The sequence below is a fragment of the Taeniopygia guttata genome, chromosome 14, assembly GCF_048771995.1.
Source record: "Taeniopygia guttata chromosome 14, bTaeGut7.mat, whole genome shotgun sequence".
In the NCBI taxonomy this organism is placed as follows: domain Eukaryota; kingdom Metazoa; phylum Chordata; class Aves; order Passeriformes; family Estrildidae; genus Taeniopygia; species Taeniopygia guttata.
In genome coordinates this window covers 10,893,001-10,915,467 of record NC_133039.1, presented here as the reverse complement: position 1 = coordinate 10,915,467, position 22,467 = coordinate 10,893,001, and the positions used below count along the sequence as shown (strand labels likewise).

The window sequence follows — 22,467 nt, the reverse complement described above, 5'->3', positions numbered from 1 at the left end:
AAGGTCTCATGAAATGCAAAATAAATAGCTGAAAGAAATATTCTTACTAGGGGAAAAATGAGGCTTCAATGTGTGTCATAAATTTTGCTCACAGCATCCTAATCAGGGATACTGGTTATAGATTTCAACACCACCCCCCACCTCCGCTTGAGCAGCAACTAAATCTTCCTTCCTTTTCAGCAAAGTCCTGTTAAAACAACCCCATTCCAGCACTAATGCTGACATCCTGATCCTGCTGCTGTGCAGGAGGATTCTCAAGGTCATTGCAGTCTCTAAAAACTCTTGATGATGTCAGTTGGAATTTGGGGTGTGTGATGTTGGTGTAAACCACCATGGCACAAGGGAGAGAAGCTAAATGCACAGAAACCTTAGGAGACAGCCATTCCTCTTTTTCATCAAGGCACACAGAATATGTCACCAAGCCTTCTAGGTCCATTTTCAATGATAGGCAAAAAGCTTGGAAATCTTGAGGAGCAGGATAATGAAAGCCTCATGACATTCAGTGAGGTAAAACACAGCCAGTGGGGGACACATCAGCCCCATGGGCTGGGGACTGACAGCTCAGGGAGCTCTGCAGAGAGGACCTGGGGCACTGCAGGTTTATTTAAGGTGGTGACACCTGCCTGTGTTTTGGGCTGTTCAGGTGTGGCCACAGGTCAGACACTTCACTCAGCACCTGAGGCTGCAGCTCCCAGGTGACACCGTGGGTTTGGTGTGTCCCTGGGCCACAGAGAGGCCAGCACGGGGGAGCAAGTCCAGCAGAAAGTCGGTGGGTGCTGAGGAGAGTGCAGCACACGGCATCTCAGGAGAGGCTCTGAGGGCTGGGTTTATTTATCCTGGAGGAGATAAGATAAGGGGGCATCTAATCACTGTCTACCATGATGGAAAGGGAAGGATGGATTATGGATTCTGCCACAGTGTGCTGCACAAAGACAAGGCAGTGATCATGCATTGCAGCAAAGGAAATTCCTTCTTTTTATGTATGGAAAAAGTCCTCAGAATAAGGTTTATGCAGCACAGGAACCATATTCCTTGGGGAGGCTGGGGGCTCTCCATCCTTGAGATTTATCAGAAGAGAACTGGAAAGGCCCTCAACAACCTCCCTTAGCATAGAAGCAGTCCCAGCTTTAAACAGGAGGCTGAACTGGAAGCTTTCATAGGTCCCTTCTCACCTCAGTTATCCTCTGATTCTCTGACTTTATTTCAGGAAGCTGCTAATACCTTTGAAATTTGGTCCTACCATGAAGGAATGGTTGTTAGTATGGCACTCCATCCTTCAGTAAATATGTTCCATGTGGATATTTATAGTCCTGCCTGCTCCCCTCTGTGAGAACAGGACGTTCTTCCTCCCATAAGCTGCCAGGAGAGATGGTGGAAGCCTTTCCTTACTCACCTACTGTGGTTGTTCATTGGTTTCAGTTCCACAGCCCCTGCAATATCTAAGGATCTGTGTAAGTGTTTGAAAGGATCTAATTTAAAAAGATAACTGTCTCTTCTAGGCAGTGCTAGTATCCGTGGGTGAGTTTGATTGGCTTGTAGACCATGTGTTAATTTCGGGGACGAGAATAAAAGGAGGAAAAAGCCAGTTCCATCTGCTCACTGAGCTGCTCCAGTCCCTGGGGACACGTTTTGTGTCCTGGAGCCTCTCTGACAGTGCTGGGGGTGGCTCCAGGCAGATGTAGGGGTGACCTGCTCCCCTGCCTCTCCCTGCCCTTCCTGGTTGTCAGAACTCAAAATGTCCCTCAGACATTTTTGGAGGTTCTGGGCCCAGGTCAGAAACATTTGAGACCCTGGCAGGCAGCTGGAAACAGCTGTGATTTTGGATTTGAACCATGGAACGATTTACCAACCTTGCAGGCAGAATAAGAAGTCACAAAAGTTTAGATATTAGAGTAGAAGTAGTCACAAAGTAAAAGGAAGAATTTTTGAGTGCTGTACAGGGGGGTTTTGGTTTTGTACATGGGGGTCAGAAGTTTTAAGATGGAGGGATTTGGGCCTGCCCTGTCCTCCCTCTTTCTCCTTCCTTACCTCCATGTTCTTGGTGATGTTGGCACTCACAGATTGGTTTAGAGTAGAAAAGCACCATTTAATATAGGTAATAGGCATTGGGGAAAACTGTACCCATGTAACACGTAATGTACCATATAAAAGACAGCACAGCCCTGGGCGGGGAGAGAAGAAGCAGTCGGGAGTCAGAGAGGATGTCAGGGGGTGTGTGTGCCTCTGCCTGAGCTGTGAGCAAACCGCAGCAGCCCCAGAAGAAAATCTTTTAGATAACTTGCAATAAACTGCCTTGAGACCGGACAACAGAGACTGCTGAGCCTTTCTTTGGAAGCACGGGCTGGAGGAGAGACTTTTCCACCACACGGAGACACTCCCAACCGAGGGTGGGCTTCGTCACCTGGTGGTCCCTGTGTCCATCCTGGGGCAGTGCCCACCCATGGACACAGGGGCAGCTGCTTCAGCCCCCTGCAGCCTGGGAGCCTTGGGGCTGAAACAAAAGGGAATTGCTTGGACACCAAAAGCTTCCTGGAGATGCACCTGGTATTTGTGAGAATTGCCCCAGGATGGGTACAGAGCAACAAGAAACTCTCGGGAAGGTTGGATTTCAATGGGGATGACTCTTTTTCCCTGCCAGCTGTTTCTCTCTTAGCTGTGTTCTTGCTAATGAAATTGCCCATTCAGCGCTGGGTTTGTAATTTAAACGGAGTGCTATAGATTAACAGTTGTTGCTGCTTTATTATTGAAATGAGAGTCATGAGATCAATTTAACTGTTCCTGGCTTCATTATTTGCTTAAGACAATAGACTTATCTCTGCAAATTCTATTGGTTTGCGGGTATTTTTAGCTTCATTATCATAGATATTAGCAGCAATCAACAAAGATTTCTTAGGTGCAAGTGCTTGCTCCTTGGAACACTAGTTTTTTATAGATTTTGTACTTTTAACTTGTCTTCCTCTTTTGTAGTCAATCCAGTCTGCTCTCAGAAAAAAAGCAACCAAACAGGAACAACAGCAAAAGGAAAACAATCCAACTTACTTGCAAAGACTTAAATGTTTTCTTAGTAGTTTATTTTCAGAATTAAATGCATAATGAAGGTTGTGTCTTCTGTAATTAACATGTAGTTAAATATTCTGGCAATTGAAGCTCTGGAGGTACAATGGGAACTTCAACTGTTTTGGGGGGTGGGGTATTTAAAATCGTTCAGAATAAATTAAAAGCTTACTTTGACAAGAACTTTCAGTAAGGCCTTACTGATTCCAGCTTTCCCCTGCTCAGCAGAGTATCAAAAGCTAAAGCCAGGATGTTCCCCCGAGGTTTGTGGGGCAGCAGGTTTGCGCCTCCCAGCCTGGCCAAGCAGTGATCACAGGCCCCAAGGCACAGGTTAGTGTCTCCAATGAAGGGAGTTAAAGTTAGCTTCATTCGAGCTGGATTGACATAAAAACCTAGCTATGGAATTGCCAACAAATTAAAAAAAAAATTCTCTCAGTATAACTTCCTAGGCTCCTAAATCCTACATTCACCTATAATCGGATTAATGTCCCCCAGGTGGCTTAGGGCAGGGGGAGTAGGTGTCAGGGAATGTGCTCTTGGTCCACTGGATGCACAGAGTTTTGGATCCTGGCATGAGTTAAAGGTTCTTGAACAAGTTTATGCAGGATATGTAAACCAAGTCTGTCTGGTGGGTTGAAGGATAACTGGATACCCCAGCAGAGCAAAGAAAGCCATCTGCAGGTTTGTTTAAACCACCTCTTCCATTTAAAATATAGCAGGAAAAAGTCTTATTAACATTTCTTCAGAGTGTTAGTGGAAGGACTAGATAGCTTCCTGCATTTGAAGTGTCAAAAAAGCAATTTTAATGTCTATGTTCATATAACATAAATATAAACATTTTACTAACCGTTTAGATTATTTCTAGATACATTAGCCATAATTGCTGAAAACCTCTTAGACTGCTTTCAAACTGCATCTCTCACAAGAAAATATTATGTTTTTCTTTTTTAAATAAGCAGTATTATCCTTATGTCACAAACTTTAGTACCTCATCCTGTCTCCATATTTTCTGCTTTTCCCCTTCTCCCCAAACAGCTAAGACAGTGGGAAAGCAAGGCTAATTTTATATCCATTTTAACAGATGATAGACTAGTAAAAGTCTAGTGGAGATGCTGTGGGGGCTCTGTTTTAGCATTGCACCTCAAATCTTGTAGGACTTAGGTGGCTGGATATTCAGACTAAAGTATTTTGCCCAAGGATGCAAAGAATAATCAAAGATGAATACACAAAATTGGGTTCAATGCCACTTCCATTGGAATGTGTTCTTAATTGCTTTACTTTTAACTTATTGGTTCAGAATTTGGACACCTTTCTGGAAAGGTGATCTTTGTCCTTGTCAAATGAAGCCTTCCTGACTGAATTTCTGATGTCCAGAGGTCAGTCACAGGCAGGAGTACATGTGTGGCTTTTTGCTTGATTGGTTTCTGTGCAGGTGAGACAGAGGGATGCCAGATTGTGTTCATGTGCCAGATACTGGGTTTGGTGTCTCATCACAAGAACCCAGAGGCGATGCTGGTGGGAGCTGGGGTCCAGCAGAGGTGGCTGTGCCCACATCTGGATGCTGAGCAGTGCCACACTGCAGTGGTGGCTGTGCCCACATCTGGATGCTGAGCAGTGCCACACTGCAGTGGTGGCTGTGCCCACATCTGGATGCTGAGCAGTGCCACACTGCAGTGGTGGCTGTGCCCACATCTGGATGCTGAGCAGTGCCACACTGCAGTGGTGGCTGTCCCCTTCCCCCGGGATGGCTCCACACACAGCCTCCCTCTGCAGGCTGCCACTGCTGGTTTTTGCATTCTCCATCATTTGTCTTCAGGAGAGAGGCTCTCTTCTTGGAAATAACAACAACCAAGATTTAATGAGGAGATTTAGCTTTCCTTTGATAAGGCCATGGCTGTAATAGAGTTTGCCTGCCTGAATAGTCCCATGGCACAGGCAGAAATTCCAATATTTCCTTCTTTAGCATTATTTGACCAACTAAAAATTCAAGCCAAGGATTGTTTGTATTGAAAGAATACAAATGGGTTTTTTTCTCAATATCAGAACAAAGAGATGCACACATAACTGTAGGTGATATGGAAATGAGTGTTTGCGAGTCTATAACAGCAGGATATAAATTCCTCCCAAATGATTGTTATTTTTTTTTGCCATGCCAGTTTAGCATCTCTCCCAGTTCTGAGAGATGCTAAAGGAGACTTTTCAAGTAGAAGCTTCCAGCGAGACCAGAAAAGCGGACCAGAAATTCGAAAAAATATGTATTTTAGTAAATAACGCTTCATGGAGCAAGTGCTGCAGTGAGCTGGTATTCACCCCACCTGAGGTGGCTCTGCAATTCACACCACCCCTGTGCAGAGTGACCTTGTGTCTCCCAAATCTGCTGCTGCTGAGCTCCACAAGCTGTTCTATCTCCTGATATGCTGTTCCTCTGCTGTGCTGGGCATGGTTGTTGCCCTTCAGTCTCACCTTGGAGCAGATTAGAAACTTTCAGTGTGTTCCACTGTGCATCTCTCCTTTCTTCAGTTGCTTTGTTGTAGCCATGACTTTGCTTCTTGAAATAAATATCCTGCAAGTTACTAACCTGTCTTCCATCATCTGAAGGCAGATTTTTCATCCAGACTCTCTGAGGATGTCCAAAAGGAGTCCTAAGGCTCTGTGTGCTCTTTGGAGAAGGTGGCTCTTTGCACGTCACAGAATTTTTGGGAGCAACACTAACTCATTCACACCTTGGTCAAATTAGCATTGACTAAGGAGGTGACAGAAACAAAAGACTTTCTCTTACAGCCATAATTCAAACTCTGACACTCACTGATTTGGATAAAATGGTTTGTTTTTGTAGTAAATACTCTCCTGCAAGAACCCATCATTCAACAAGGTAAACACTGATTTAGAGCTTTAAATTCAGTCCATGGTCTGAGCTTAAAACAAATAATTTCTGTACTACTAATTTGATTTTATCTGCCATAAGTACAGACCTTTCTTAAGTCCCTACTGTGATTCCTCTCAGGCTGTATCTCACATGGTGGGGTTTTGAATACCACATTTTTATACAGAACATAGATTGAGACTCTACAATGAGATATGTTGATGCCACTGTGGGATATTTGATATGTGTGCATGTTTTTGTTCTTTTGATGGTGCATGGGTTGTGTGATCTGAAATAGAGCCCTGTCCCACACAGCCAGAAACCACAGCCAAGGGGAAAATTGTGCTCTTTGCACCCAGCAAAGTCAGGCTGCAAGAGGGAACATGCATTGGATCCTAACTCAGCTGGCCCCAGTGGAGGAATGGAGAATTTGGAGAACATTAAAAAGTGTTTGCCTCTTGTTAGCAATCCCTCAGTGCACACCCTCCTCCACTCTTACAGTCTGCTCTGGTTGTGTTGGGACAGGAGATTTGCCATGTAATTAGTTGATGCAGAAGGAGAAGAGGATGCCTACTGATAATTTGAGTGCAAGTACAATGAGATTAACAGTGTGGGACAGCTGGGGTGGAAAGCCAGGTGTGATTATTTTCCATTAGCCAAGCATACCTCTTCCCTGGTGAGAATGGCTATAGCATGGCTCCTGCCAGATCCAAGGAAAACACATCTGTCCTCTTTGTCCAGGCAGTTTGTAATGTGCTTTGGGATTTTCTGAGGTGAGAAGCGTGTTTGTCACTGCTGTTCAGCTGAGAAATGTTTTAGGAAACAATTACCATCTGCCTACTGCCTGAGGAGTGAGAAAACCAATAAGTTCTGGTAAGGTAATGACCACAAATTCAGGTCACAGGTTTTCAATCAAATCTTGATTGAGCCGAGGAAACCATGAGGGACCATTTAACATGACAGTAACTCCAATTACAGATCTTCAACATCTGACTGAAGCCAATGGCTCTTCTATTTCCTTCCTGTAGCAGCAGCCTCACCAAGATGATCTCTGCTCCCTCAGCTTTCCTGCAGTGAGGATCCCTTGTCCTCAGTGATTCATGGATGGGACAGCATTCTGTGGGACAGAAGTCTTGCTCCTGTGATTTATCCACCCTAGATCATTGCCAATTGCTGCAGTCTCAAGGCTCCTTCTGCAAGGACAAAGGACCCAGCCTTTGGTCTCACAAATACATTTGCTCACTGGAACTGGGTTATTATCCCATAAAACCTTTCATCCTGTTAATGAAGAGAGCATGAAGCATGTCAAATAGATAGTAATTGATATAAGCTGAATGCTGCAGCCTGGCCTGATAGGGAATGTTCCAGCCTACTTTATTTTCAGAACTATCATCCTAAAAAATATTTATGGATGGGCGGATTTTCCTACTCTTTCTAAGGCTGAGAAGTAGGTGGCTGGTACAATCCTACCCATTTTTTTTCAAATAGTTATTCATCATTGGATGCCTTTCTGAAAAGGATATAGAAACATCCATTGCTCAGGATGGCAGAGAAAGCCAAGAAAACAACAGCATGTTTGTTTTTGCCTGGCTCATTTATTGCTTACAGTTTGTCTGTGCATTTAGGAAGACAAGGTGATTTTAAATGCAAAGCAGCAGAGAAATCCACTGAGAGGGAGATAAAAGAGTCTGAAGCCATTACAGACAAGTGGAATAATTGAAGGTAGGAATCTGAAAAGAAAGTGCATATGAGATCTTATTTTTGGGATAGTCATTTTCAATTTTCAACACTTGAGTATGGCTGGAATAGGGTACAACCATGCAGCCTCTGCTTATCAGGAGAGAAGAATTCCAGAAGCTCAGAGCAGTTCCAGCTAGTCCTGTGTTTGCTGCTCTGCTTCTGACCTCAGAGAACTGCTCTGTGCAGAAAGCCTTGAGTCTCCTTAGACCCAAGAAGTTGGGTCTGAACTTCTTCCACGTGCTGAAAAACAAAAGAAATGGGGATGAGAAAAGCCAACTGGTTCTCTAAGTTTCTAATTTAGAGCCCTGTGCCAACACCAAATGCCATTTCCAGCACTTGGCCACTCACTATCCAGCAGTAGCAACTTACATATTTTGGGGAGCCTATTCCTACAAGCCTGACAATGGGAAAAGATCAGTGCACTGGGGGTGTTAAAATGGGTGTAGTTACTGTGCTTTACTAGTGCAGGAGGTCTGGTCCTCTGACCCGGGCTCTTAGGGAGCCTCAAGGTTAATACCAGTGATTTGACTGTGGTGGAAAAGTACAGCAGCAACAGTATTAGAACTATTCCAAATGACAAAGAGCTGTTGTTCACTGCAAAACTTTCTGTTGCAGGTCATAAAGCTCAAGTGGACAAATGCTTTCTCAGGTGATTGTCCACTTTTTGCTGCTAATTTTCAATATTAAGGATCATCTTAGGCATGGTTAATAATGTTGAATGATTTGGTGTTCCATCCAGTGGGATAAGATGTAAGAGATTCAATGACTTGGAGTGAGCTGAAAAAATGAAGGGGAAGAGCTGAACCAACCAGAACATTACAAATGCACCTTAGGATAATGAATACCTGCTGCCTTCCTACTCAGAGGAATCAATTCTGGTTTTCCATCCTGAGGGGCACAGAAAATGCCAGTCCAATAGACTGTTAGTGTGGATTGGCTGAAACTGCAAAGATAGAAAAATTGTTTGTGTCCATGTGAGAACAAGAGCAGCTCCCATTCTGCATCTTAATGGCAGTAGAAAATGACCAGCAATTCTGCAGCACATTACAGGGTCACATCTCTCATTACTGTGGGGTATGCAGAAGGCAGAGTACATAACTACAGATACCACAGTCCTGTCTGCTTCTCAAAATACTTCTCCTTTCATTGCCTTTTCCCCCCTTTATTTTTAATAGCAATGGAATATGCTGAACTGCAAATGCTGGTACTTGCCGTATTTTTCCTCATCCCTGGAGTTATATATTCATTCCATCTTGTAAAAATAACCTGTTTATTCCATTTCTAAGTCCTGCATGAGATGGTTCTCATTTTCCCCGTTCCCTGTGGTTTTATCACAACTGCCTGCCCACCTATGTGCTTTGTCTCAGTTACAGAGTTTTCCTTCTGCAGAAAGCTGCCAAGCAGCTCTCTGCAGCAGCAGAGAAATGATGGTCAGTGCACAAGTCTGTGTTGAATTAATTGCAAGCCTCCCTACTAATTTCAGGGAAAGCAGTAAAGTGTCCTAACTTATCCTGGGTGGTTTGGGAGCTCATTTATGTCCGTGGTTGTCTCCAGCCACTGGAAATAGATGATTGGATGCTCTGTGCTCCCACCTCCACACACATCCTGCATCTCACCCACCCCGGTCCCTGCCATCTGCTGAGGGGGCTGCAGCCCTCAGCAGGGACCAACAGAGTTTCAACAGCAACCAGGCTGGCCACCAGTGACAGGGGCTGGGCAAACAATGCTGTTGTATCAAAGCAGACTGAGGATGGATGGCCACAAAAATGCACTTTCCACTCAAAGGTGTTCTGAAGTCCAGGGCTATGTCATTAAGGGGTGGTGGAATTCTTTATAGGAGGCCAAGCATGTCTCAGCCCCATGGTGGCCATAGGTCTTGGAGCTGGAGGCTGGGCTGGCTGTGCCCACTTGGCAAGCTACCTGCTTTTCCACAGCTATACAATACTTTGGTTTCCAAAAATAAATGTAATTTTATTAATATATTTTATTTAATGTAATATTATTAGCTGCCTTATCATTGCTTTATTATTTTCCATTCAGAGCCTGCAAAACTGAATTACTGAACATCCCCTAAATCTACCACTCCTCACACAGCTCTCATCTCTTCTGAACTCAACCAGAACCATCAGCTCTCAGGCAGGCATGTGCAGATGGATCCCTGGAGCATCTGTAGGACACATTTATGAAAAATTACCTATCATCTAGAAGGTTACAGAGCAGCAGCTTAAGTGTGAGCTGCCTTCTGCATTTATATCCAAGTCAAGACTAAGAAACATCTCTAGCAGATGGGAAAACTCTCCAGCCTCTCAAAGCTTCTCCAAGATGGATTATTCACTATCTAGCACCTCTCAGAGCAATGAGAGCTTATCCAACACAGTTTCTCCTACATCTACTTATTCTGTCTGCTTTATTCCATAAGGATCCCAATCAGGGTTCAACAAAACACTGAATGAGATACTAGCCAGCAGAAGGCATTATTTTTTATTTGTACACTGCTAGGAAGTTGCATGCTTGGTTTTGACAGGCTGTGTGTGCCACGTGCAGAAATGTTTCCTGAGCAGTTTGTGCCAGAGCCTTGAGTCCCTGGGCTGCCTAACACTGAGCTCACTCTGGCTGTTTGCTGTTCCCAGTACAGGACTGTCCCACACAAGGCACACCAGTGGCACAGTCTCTCTGACCTACAGGACATTGCTGGGAAGGTGACAGCCCTAGGACCTGCTGGGACCCTGTCTTGGTTTGAAAAGACAGGAGTCGGTGAAGGAAGGCAAAAACCTCCTGTGAAATGGAAAAGGTAAACCCCCTCCCTCCAAATTACCACGATTTTAAAAAAGGCTCTCAGGCAAAGATATGGGAATGGGAATAACAGTTCTTTACTAGGAGAAAAACTAAATAAAAAAATATTAAACAAATGTAATTAGTACAAACAAAACTAGTGATGGAGTCAGAAACCTGACACCCTGAGGAGTCAGGGTGCTGGTAGTAGTCCAGTTAAAATGGTGGCTGCTCCTCCTGGAGTGGCAGATGAAATGCTGCTGAGGTGGTGATCTCTAGAAGGGTGTAGTTTTCTCTGAAGGTCTGGTAGTAGTTGGGCCTGGTCTTCCTCTGGGAATCCAGCAGAGAAGAAGCTGCTCCTCTGGGAATCCAGCAAAGGGCTGCCTAGTGTCCCAAAACTGCTGGTTTTATGCAGGTAGGGGTGCTTGGCTCCTCCCTCTGGGTGGAGCATCTCACAATGATAAGATGTAACCTTACCGGTCATGCAGTGAGTCATTCCATGGCCCATTAACAGAAGATATCTCCGGTATCTCCGTGGGAGACATTGTTCTTGGAAGAGATAAGAAAACTGCCCAACCTCCAACAGATGGCAATAGAATACATGCTGATCTTACAAGCCAGGATAGACCCTCTTCATGAGCCTCACCAGGAGCTTCACACACATCGCAACAAATTTACTCTTCTATCTCTAATATTCTTTTTTATACCACTCTGGCAGAGAGTGAAAATACAAGCTTAGCTTCATTTGGCTTTGGCTGGTTTTGCAGATTCAATCTGGATGCTGAGCTGAAATATCCTTTAGTGTGGAAAACACAGCTGCTGTGAGTAGAGGAAATTATGTAACCAGCTGAGTGATTTGTGGTGTTTCAAGGGGCTCCTCTGGACAGAAAAGGTGTTTGTGGCTCCTGGGGCTGGACATGCCCATTGCTCACTACTTGTGCCTTCGCTCTGAGCTGGCTTCAACCCACACCAGCACTGTGTTGTTAGCTTCTCCCAGCTGCAAACAAGTCATCCAGATGGAAATCACTTGTTTGGCTCTCTGTGAACAAAACCAAATTCTTTTGGGGAGTTTCCATCCAGCAATCTAAAAGCTTGGCACAAATTTGGAAGTACAGAGGAATTTCTTGAATTGCAACTTTCTAACAACCTTTTCCAAAACTCAGAGGTTGAATTTAGCCTGAGCTTTAGAAAAAATCCAGGCAAAAACTTGCTATGTGCAAACTGTTTCACTTTCCTTTAAACCAACATGAAAAAAAAGGAAAAGCTGACATTTCAGTTCTACAGAGTTCAGCATTAGCTCAGTGGCTCCACTCCATGACCTCTGTTGCCTCTTCCCTTTCTACCTGGAGTGCCTTGAGACCACACATTCAGAGATTTTTAGGAAATTCAGGAAGAACAAGTGCTATGGAAATCTTATCTCATAATTTTTTTTTTCCCCCTTTAAATTAATGTAACACTTAAAACAATCCATGCATGCATTTGCAACACCAAAGTTAAACACATTTTAGGGATGGTGGTATTCATGGGAAGCAAAACTTATAGGAAATATATGAAGTCTCTCCAAATGTAAACCCTATTTTTTCCCTCATGCCATGAAGTCACTGATTCTTTAGAATTTCCCAAATGTGTCCAGAGTAAAAGCAGTGCCTTGCAGTGGGTTTGACACTATTTTTGCCATGGTCAAAGTGAAAGCTCCCATTGTCAGCAGCAAAACCCTGGAGGGAATGTGCCAGCCAGGAGAGATTAAATGTTCTTTGTATTGTACAACAAAAAGCGTTGTAAGGTTGATTACAATAAAAGCTTTCCAAAGTGGCAGCACTGGGTTCCTTCACCTTTTTTCCTTCCTTAAAGCTGTTATAAAAAGAAATAACATTTCAGCAAAGTGAATGGTCATTCGGTGCTCAGGATAAAATGTACATTCCTTTTTCAGGGACAGTGACCACTGCAGTCCCTGGGGCTGAGTCGTGGAGTTGGTCTCTGGCAGAAGGCTGTGCTGCTGCATTGAAAATGGCAAAAATTAACTTTAACATACCCTGGTGTTGTTTTGAGGTTGGACAGGTTTATGTCAAACTTCCTAGTCTCTCCAGAAGGCAGTTTCATTGATGTCACAGCAATCTGATGGGGGTGACACGACTTCTGAAGTGTCTATTTGTTTGTGGCTTTTATTCAATTTTTTGTAATATGCCTAGTTTAAAGTCAGAACACTGTGAAACAGAAATAATCCCAAATACACTCACTGCAATTTGAAAATCTTTCAGACACCTCCAAGCAGTTAGAATTTCTCAAAGCCCTGCTGAGCTCTTGTAAATCCTGTCCTCTCAGTGGGTAAAACTTTGTTTTCCTGGGACAGACCAGTGAGAGGGGATTCCAGCCTCTGCTGAGAGCATTCAGAATGGTGCAGAAGTGCAGAAACAAGTGGCACAGGCCACTTACTCTTTTTCTCTTCAGTCAGCTTGAAGAAATTAAATGAATTTTACTTTTGTTTATCTGGGGAATTCAAAGTGAAAGTCAGAGAATGAAAGCTAAAAGTGTTCTGCCCTGTTGAAATTAAATACATGACCTGCAATTCCCAGCCATCACCAGCACACCTCGGGTTAATGCAGCTCTGTGCTTATCCAATCAGGAAAGAATGGGGCAACAAACAAGATCTCATTGAGCTGATAGACCAGGAAATATTTGATCTGAATTTTCTCCATAGAAACCCATTCTAACTGATATGAAGGCATCCCTGTATTTGTGGTAACTGCATTTTCTGTGAGCAAATCATCCTGATAGAAATTTCCCAGCTATCTTTTTCAGGAATAATTGGGTCATGATAATGCAACGCCTTGAAGAGAAACTGGAAAGATTAGGCATGCTTGCTTTGAAAAGATTAGCCACGCTTGTTTGGGAAAGGAGGGGTCATGATAAAAATAATGACTGCTTTATCTAAGCATCTCAGAAATCTCTAATTGTGGTTTTATACAAGGATGGACAGACATTTGTTATTAAAATGACAAGTTCAAACTCATAAAAGGGAAGGGAAATTTTATAAGATTTGACACTATTCTATGATTAGCAAGACAAGACAGAAGGGACAAAGGTGGCACTGAACATCTGCAAGTCCGGAGCGCAAATGTTCCCAAATAGAAAGAAATGCTGAAACAAACCTTTCTGTGTGCAAATGCCATAAATGTCCAGATTCAGGGGTCTGGTTGTACTCACAGATCCACCAGCTTTTCCAGACTCCCCAGTCACAAACTCACCTTGACAGGTTCTACCAGCACCCAGGCCACCAAAGGATCGGCACTAGCACATGTTCCTGGGTGTTTTCCCCAGGAAAGGCATTTTCTTTGGCCGGCCAGCAAATGTTGCTGCTGTGATGGATGGAGGCAAAGGTGGAGCAGCCTGTGGGAGCTGACACTTGCTCAGTGCAGAGCCAGCACAGGTGCAGGGGCTCGCGGAGCACAGCCCAGCCCTGCTGGCAGGTAAGGTGTCCTCCAGATCACCCAGCCAGCCTCGGAAAGGACTTCAGTGAGGAGCAGATCTCTCACTCTTTCTGAAGTTAGCTTGATGCTTTTTTGTCACACTTGCCTGTGAGTAATGATTTCCATAAATTTGCCTGGAGGGTGTTTTGGTTTTATTTATCATGAGATGTGTTATTTTCTGCTTGGTGAAATCCTTTGTGGCACCAGTATGACAACAAATGCAGCACTTCTGATGGAAAACTGACTGGTCTTGTGTTGTCACTGAATCTTTAAACTGAATCAGGTTTGGACGGTGTTTTTTGTTTTTTTTTTTAATGACGGCATAAAAAGAAATGTACACAAGCATGTTTATTTTGGGGGGCAGCTCAGTTTGGTTGAGCTGGACTCCTTGAGTGGCTCTGTGTCACAAGCATTGTGCAATTGCTCCCAACACCTGGAGCTGCTGTTACAGCGGAGTCTCTGCAATGGGCACAGACCAAAATTAGGGCTCTGCTCTCTTGTAGTTGTTCAAAATTGTTACCATTTATTGCTCTTCCGTATATATTTTTAGTGGGAAAGCCCAGATTCAGCTCTCTGTTCTGAATTCCTGCCTGTGGGTGCACTGTGGGACGTGTCTGGGGCTGCTGCTGGGAGCCCAGCCCTCCAGAAACAGGACCTGCTGTCACCTCCCCACATCACATGAAATGGGCTTTGTCCCATGGGGCTGGAGTGGTGAGAGGTAGGTGTGTCATCTTTAATGTAATTAAGATAAGGCTGCAAGTATTTAAATATTGATTTTAATGAGAAAAATATCTGTTTACTTAATACCATAGGTGGTGGTTTTTTCCTTCAAATATTTAAGGACAGTAGATGATGCCTTTGATTTTAATGAGACTGGATAACTTGGGGGGCCTTTGGAGAGCACTTAGGTTTCAGAAATAATTTCTTACCTCTGGTGCCAGCCGTGATAGCATGGCAGTGGTTCCTCCAGAACTCCAGGTCTTTAAATAAGAGTATTGATGAACTTCATCAATAACGTGTGAGTGTGTCTAGTAAGAGCTTAGGCTAGAGCAGTTTCATGTTTTTCATTCCCTATCTCTAATTTACTTTGAATCTGCCCTCAGCTGATTATGTTCTGTGCAATAAATAAGTTCAAATAATGATTATGCAATTAATACACAAAGACTCACTGCTATATGTAAACTAGGATGATATTAATACTGAGATAATGCTGGCTTGGAATGTAGCTGCCATATCTACAACTGTATCTAAGAAAAATGTAACATAAGATGCCTAACATAAGATCAAAGGCAGGAGCTTATCCTTGAGTTCTCATATTAAATGTATTCCACACAAGTCAGTTCTCAAATTTATTTTTCAATAGAGAAAATTTTCCTTTACTGATTTTCTTAAATTATTCAGTAGATGCAGACACCCAAGATAATCTCACTCACCCAAATCATGTTTCATACAGTGAATACACTGCTAGCACTAGTTCCTTTTTCAGCAAGACACTTGCAATATGGAATCTTGTATTTACTCATTACCTTTGCATTTGTGACTCCTCCAAGATTTTCTATAAGTACACCAATGCCTTCAACCTCAGTCAGTACTGATAGAAGACCTTGGAGAATTCAGATGAGTTGACATCTTGTGAGGTGTTGAGCCACAACACAGTATGGGAAGGGTTTGTGTCTTTCAGAGCCATCACACATCCCACAGAACTCAGAGCTGACTGTTGTCAATCTGGCTGGGGGTGTAAATGATTCCATGAGATGCAATAGGTCTGTGCAGAGTGCCAGGTTTTATCTCCCCTGATGGCCCACCTTCCCTGCTTGTGTAAAAAAATGTTCCCCCCTCCCCTACAGAATGAGTACAGTACTTGTGAGCAGAACTCTCCCTTTTTCAGCCATACCTAGGACTGAGCTCTTAATTGTCTTCTGTCTCATTCTGTAAAGGAGAATTCTTAAATCATCACAGTCCTTGTCATGACAATTGAAGGATCTCTGAGACAGGAATGGCAAAATAAGCTGCACATTGTGGGAACATACTTGTATGTTTTTAATTTAAAAAGTGGATTTGATTGCTTGAAATGCTCTCACCAGATCTCCATATCACTGAGTGCTGAGATGGGAGGGATTTTTTTATTTTTAATTTCTATTGTGTAACCTGTGTAGGTTTTGTTTCTCCCTGCACAGATTTTTTGTAATGAAAAGAAGCCATCTGCACAGTAACCTGTAAGTTCCCTAACCCAGCTCAGGCAGTGCATTTCTTAGTGCAGGTGAATTTAGAGGCACCCGTGTCACTGTGCAGTTAGAACCAACATTCCAGTTAACTGCAGGATCACAGAACCCGTCTGGAAATCCATGGCAGCAATAAACCCAGGCACCTGTGGGTGGCATTATTGGCCTGCTTTTCACTGCTCTGCAGGACAAGAAGCAATTCCCGACCTGCAGAATCGTGTATTGGTACAAATGGAAATGAATGATGCATACAAGTTCAGCTTCTGACAGATTTCTTTCTTTGCAACGCAGGGATTTTGGAGAGTGAAACACACGTTAGGACTACTTTGTACTCCAGTTTCTGCCTGGTTATTAAAAGCTGCTTGAGGGAGTTCAGCAGTCTGGAGTGCTTTAGGAAAGCTGCACTTGCAAGAGGCAGTGAGATACCTGTATTCACAGAGAGTATATCTGTGTGTCTGTAAAACCTGCCTACACCTGAAATAGGTCCCAAAGGTCATGTTGTCCATAGGATTGAATGCATCCAGGCCAGGGGAAGCCACAGAGTTCTCTTCTGCTGTTTGGGGTGCTGGGTCAGCCAGACCCCTCTCACCCTCCTCCCGCTGTGATGAGAGGTTTTTCTGGGACCCTTCCCCACCTCCTCCTCTCTGTGACCCAGACCTTGTCTTGCAGCATCATCTGCAAGCATAAATCCAGCTCCATCTCTCTGCTGTGTTTCCCACTACCTGACCCACATTGAAGACAATATCTAAGTATTTCTGACACCTTTTAAGAGCTCTGGAGCTGCCAGGTCCAGCTCCATGGAGCTGCAGATTAATCTGTTGTCCAACCTTGCTGCTTTACTAGACCAGCATGGACAAAATGCTGTCTGTGGGTTTGAAGCCTTGTCCCTGACCAAGACTTTAATTTGGATGCTTTCATTGAGCCGATGTCCAAATCCTGCTGATTCCTGCTACAAAATACTTCCCTCCACATTCATATATAAAACCAGGGCCTGAAATATTGTTATATTTCAGTTAGTGGAAGAATTGTTTTGTTCGCCTTGGTGACTGTGGTCTGTCTTCCTCACAGCTGTTGGGAAGCCTCTGAAGAGATGATTTCCTCCAGTCTGTGTCCCTGACCATGTCACTGACCCTTTGTGTTCCTTCACTGCTTCTCCCTTCCCAGCCAGCTCAGGAATAAGTGAGCTATTCCCATTTGCAGCACTGCTCATGGCTGCTGTTCCCTTCTCCTCCTCCCCATGATCTTTTTTATTCTTCTCGAGTTACCAGCTCTCACCTGGGCCCTGCTAAAACCCTTAAAAGTGCAGCTGCTAAATGCTGAGAGCTGTATCTTGGAGGTTTTCCTGCACTCTGCAGGAGCTCTCTATACCCAAACTCTCCTCCCAGCCTCTTCTCCTCTTACAGAAGTGCTCCTGTGGCATTTGGCGGTGGGTGGGCAGGCAGTGAGCTGGGGGTTCCCTGCCCCATGGACCTGCACACCAACATCTCCTCTCTGCTGGGGTTATGGGCCCTGTCTGATCCACAGCAGGCTGTAGTTCTTGTCTCACTGAGCTCTTTTTATGTTCTCTACATATTTGTAACTTTGAAGGGTGGAATTTGGGTTTGGGCGTAAGGCTTTGGTTGCTGCAGTGATTCAGATAATTAACTGCAGCTCTGTGTCTGCCATAAGTGACAGCTTTCACTGATATATCCCTCAACACTTTGCTGTGGCCAAAGCCTGCTCTTGGCTTTGTGTACATGACCTCCCCACTTCAGACATAGCAGCCATTGTTAGCAAGAACACTGCAGTCTTGTTGCTGTTATTTCACTATCAAGGCAATTTATGGTGCACTGAGATAATAAGAGTAGACAGGTTTTAGCTCTGTTTACAATGACTGCATTTAACAGTAACTCAAAAAAGTTGGCACTGCTGACAAAAGGCATAAAAGCAAAAGAAATCATGTTTGATTGTTTATGAGAGGGAATGTGATTTCATCTCTTTCATTGACATTAAACTTGGGGGAAAAGAAAAGTACTGCTTCTCCTGCCAGAAATTAAAACTACCATTTAATTTCTCTTTTGGCAGACTATTGTTTTTTAAAGCTGGTCTCCAGATCTTAGATTTGTATTAAGAGGGAGAAGAGACATTTCTGAAAACAACACTAAAGGATCTAACAGGAATTATCACAAGTTTTTACTCTGATAAACTGAAAGAGATAGCAATCTCAGAAAAAAATCTCAGTTGTGACTTTTTTTTCCTCTTAAGTGCTTAAGGCTACATTTGATTTTATTACCAAAATAGGATGAAGTTAAATACTAACCCATGATTGTTGAAATCCGTGATTGCTTCCAGTAACCATTAAGGGTCTTTGAAAGCCTCCTAGGTGAGATTTGTTCCATTGAGCTTCAGACACTTCACTGAGGCACTGGAACCTGGAGCACTGTTAACCTGTGCTCCCCTTCACATAACAGAGTGATTGCTTCTAGCATGGGCTGGATTGCCCTCTAGAGAAGTCTCTGCTTCACTGACTGTGCTCTTTATGTCCCTGAAGTTTGGTGGGATGGGTGTGAAACTGTGATGTGAGACACCCAAATTGGTGGCACCAGCCTGGTGCTGCTTCCCTTACCCATGTAACCCATCCATGTTTTTAAAGCATTGGCAGATGTGGTCACTGCAGAGTGGGGATGGATGTTCCAGGCTTCCTCACATCCTTTTGCCCACAGGTTTAACTCAACATTTGGAAGGAAGGCGTTGTGAAGTCTCTCATGTGCTTGCAACTCTCAGTTCAGACCCTTTCTTTTAATAGCCCCATCTTTAACCATGAGCACAAGCCTTGTGATTAGTCTGAGGGGAGAAAAAATCAGGTTGCCTTAATATGATAACTTCCCTTGTAATTTTTGGTGCCTGCACAGGCAGTTTTGAATTCCTGTGCTAACCCTGTGTAGGTTTTTTGATACTGTGCTAATACTTTTCTCAAGCTCCAGCAAAGAGCAGTGTCTCACACCAAGCAGAGTGACAGGGCCTGGAACATCTCATGTTTGTGCTGCCTTTGGAGTCTGAAATGCCTCCAGCCCTGGAGGAGGTAAGCAAGGGCTGCATTACAGCTTCCCTGCAGTTGTTTTGAAAAATATTTTCAGGTTTTTTTTCTCCCCCTGTGTTTCAAGGTCAGAAAAAAAAAATTAGCTCTGAAATATGAATCAAAGTCTTAAGCTCCAGCCTTAGGAAAGAAAGATGCTATAATAAACAAAGCTGTATGAAATGAAGGATTGTGAGAGGCTCAGAGGTCTGTCTCTCCTGCTATAAAACCTCCTTTATTCCTCTGGCTCCTACATGGGCTCTCTACTCCTCCAATTTTCCTTGTTGCTTCAGTGCTTCATAGCTTTCCTCAAGTCTCTCCCCCTCAGGCTCGGGCTCAATTTGTCATTGTCCTTGCATCATCTTCACAGCAATGATTTCTCATTCTGATTTATTTAGTATTTTGCAAACCTCTGCATTAGAACAAAAGAGTGAAGTGACTACAAGGAGATGATAATTTTTTTTTTTTTTTTTTTTTTTATTCAGAGCCCTGGTTCTCATCTTGGTAAACTGACGTTTCTTCCTGGCAATGAATTCCTTCATTGCTGTCTTCCATGTTCTGGATCTGCCAGCAGCAGTGGTTGAGGGATGCTGGGTGAAGTGATTCCACTGGAGAAGGGCTCTGTGCTTTGCACAAGCTCAGGTGTGTTATAGCTCGGGTTCCAGAGGAGTTCTTATCAAGCTGCTAAGGCAAATCTGAATTTATTTTGTAGTATAAAAATACTATAAGTGTCTTTCCTGGAACCTACACCAGGGGCATAGAGGTTTCCTAAAACAAAGCAGCCAGTGGTGCTGGCAGCAAAATAACAATGTCATTTCACATCCTAGGTGGCAAATTGTGGCAAATTCCTGTGTTTTATGGGAATACCATTGGCACATGTACCAGGGCCCCCAGACAGAACCCATGGGGCTGTCAGGGCTCCACACACATGGAGAGGTCTGGCTGTGTGGGGGAGATTTAATGGCTGAGAATCTGTGGTGTTAATGACGGAATCATTTCTGCTCCAGTGCTTTATTTGATGTTATTTTATGACTTTCCAGTTGAATAGCTCCAGTACCAGTGGGGTGCAATATATCAAGCCATCAAGAATCTCCTACGTTACTGCTTTGGACCTACTGAAGCTGTAACTCCCCATGTTTATTGACCTTTCCAGTTGAGACCTTGCTGGTGAAAGGATTTGACTGCTAAGAAGCTGCTTGATGTAAAGATCTCAAGATGCTGCGGAAGACACAAGCTTTAAATTGCTGATGGGAGAGCAATGTCCTCTTCCAGGACTGAAGGGGGTCACTTCTTGAGCCCACAGTATGGTGGCTGATCCCCAGAACAGTGTCATTGCTAAAATCCAGAGAGACACTCTCGGTGTTCCAGATTTCTGTGCAGAGTTTACAAGGAAATGGAGATCGAGTAGTATTGAAACCTGGTGGTGTTCATTGCTCCAAACTTCCACAGCCACTGCATTTGGCACACAATTTTAAGATTTAATTATGTACTGTGACACCCCCAGGTGAAGGTATGATGACTTATGCATAGCAGAATGGGACAAAAAGAAGATAAATTATTCCAAAGTTCTGATTTCTCAGAAGGAATAATTTCCTTGATCAGGTGACATTCTCAATTGCTAAAAAACAGAATGAATTTTCAGGTAGTTACTTTACACCACCTGAAGATCTGGTGGTGTAGTTACATTTGAATTTCAAGAACCCACCTGAAACTGATACAGCTTTTTTACAATAAAGTAGTTTTTAAAATCCCTCTGCAAACAGTGAGGCTGGAGAGGTTGCACATATAGTTTAAACAGGGGAGGAAAAAGTAATCCCATCTGGCAGGAGGCTGAGCACATACTGCTCATCAGAACATTTTATCTACTCCAAGAGATTGGAGTTTCACATTCTCAAGCCTCTCACATCTTAAGGTCAGGAGAAGACGAATGCAATTTTTATTTTCCAGGGAGTTCTGTTAGTTTATGATCTAACCTTTTCTGTTCCCTGACCTGCTGCAGTTACCAGCCAGCATTTCAGTGGATGTTTCCTTGCTAATTTGTGGAGCTACAGCAGCAGCTGTAATTCCTGCACACATTGCACATGTCAGTGTCAGTAGGTGTGGATATTCAGCTGGGTTTGTGCTGCAGCTGCTTCTCAAATCCAAAGCAAACCTGCAAACAAACACACAACAGTGAACCATATGGAATATGGCTATTTTCTATCTGGCATCGTAATGTAATAGAATGTAGTAGCAAACTTCTTCAGATAAATCTAATTTTTAGTAGCACTTGAGAATGCTTCCCACACACCTCCACTTTTTTTTTTAGCCATTCTCTTCATGTCCTGTCCCAAGGAAAGCTTGAGAAAGCTAGGTATAAATAAAAACATAAGGTGAGATGCCCTTAATCCCATAAGAAATCAAATTTAGTTTGGAAAAGAAAGACAAAATTTGCCAGCTATTTGGCAGAGCTAGAACAGATTATCCACGCACTAATAATCAAGTACAGCAGAATTCTGTGCACCTTTTTTACCCAAAGGCAGTTAGGTAAAGGACGGATGGGAGTAATCACAGGCAAAAATGTTTAGTACTTTGGGACTCTTACCCACTGAAATGTGAAGGGGAATAGGAGCAGGGAAGTTTTGTAGAGCTGAGTCTCTTGGGAGACACATTTCTGCTCTGTGGTGTTTGCTCTTGGCCAGAGGACTGCACAGACTGCAGCAAGAGCAGCAGCAGAGAGGCTGTAACACTGAGCAGCAATGGTGCCACTGCTGGGAAAGCCACTCACTGCAAGATTCATTAGTCAAAACAACTTGTTAGAAATTTGAGTTCATGAGAGGCAGATATATAGAAACCAAAAGGCAGGTTTTTCTTTGCATGTTATTTTTGCCACTTGTCTTCATATCAAGCCCAGGAGCTCCAAAACTCCAATTTGTGCCAGACCAAGAGGCAGCCTTGCATGACTGCATGTTGCAAAGGAGTTCAAAGGAATCTTCCTGTGCACCTCTCTTTGCACAGATGAAGAAGTGGATGCTTTGTTTTTATCTGCCCTTTATGAGTGCCCATCTGTGTCTTTCAGTGGCTTAAAATGCTGAAAAAACGGGCTCCAAAATGGGATGAAAATTAAGAGACTGCACTCCCAGTGATGTGATTTACCTCACCCCCAAGGAACAAAGGGATATTTGCTCTCATGTGAAACTCCTTTCAGTGCCCCTGAAGCTGCTGCTTGGGGAAATGATAAACCCACCCTTTGACTGAACTGCTTGGGCCTCCTGTGCCATGTGGGGATTTGCCTGTGTTAGCAGATAGTTTTAT

At 43.6% G+C, this 22,467-nt stretch overlaps 2 long non-coding RNA genes across 2 annotated transcripts; one reads left to right on the top strand and one right to left on the bottom strand.

Annotated features, from left to right (window-relative positions):
- Positions 1–7,492: 7,492 nt before the first annotated feature.
- On the bottom strand, positions 7,493–9,706 carry LOC140685091 (uncharacterized). Its single transcript, XR_012058293.1, has 2 exons — positions 8,503–9,706; positions 7,493–7,897 (listed from the first exon to the last, which is right to left on the bottom strand). It is a non-coding gene; the product is annotated as an uncharacterized lncRNA (long non-coding RNA).
- LOC140685090 (uncharacterized) lies at positions 7,895–14,136 on the top strand. The gene is made up of 2 exons (XR_012058292.1): positions 7,895–8,306; positions 9,698–14,136. It is a non-coding gene; the product is annotated as an uncharacterized lncRNA (long non-coding RNA).
- Positions 14,137–22,467: the final 8,331 nt, after the last annotated feature.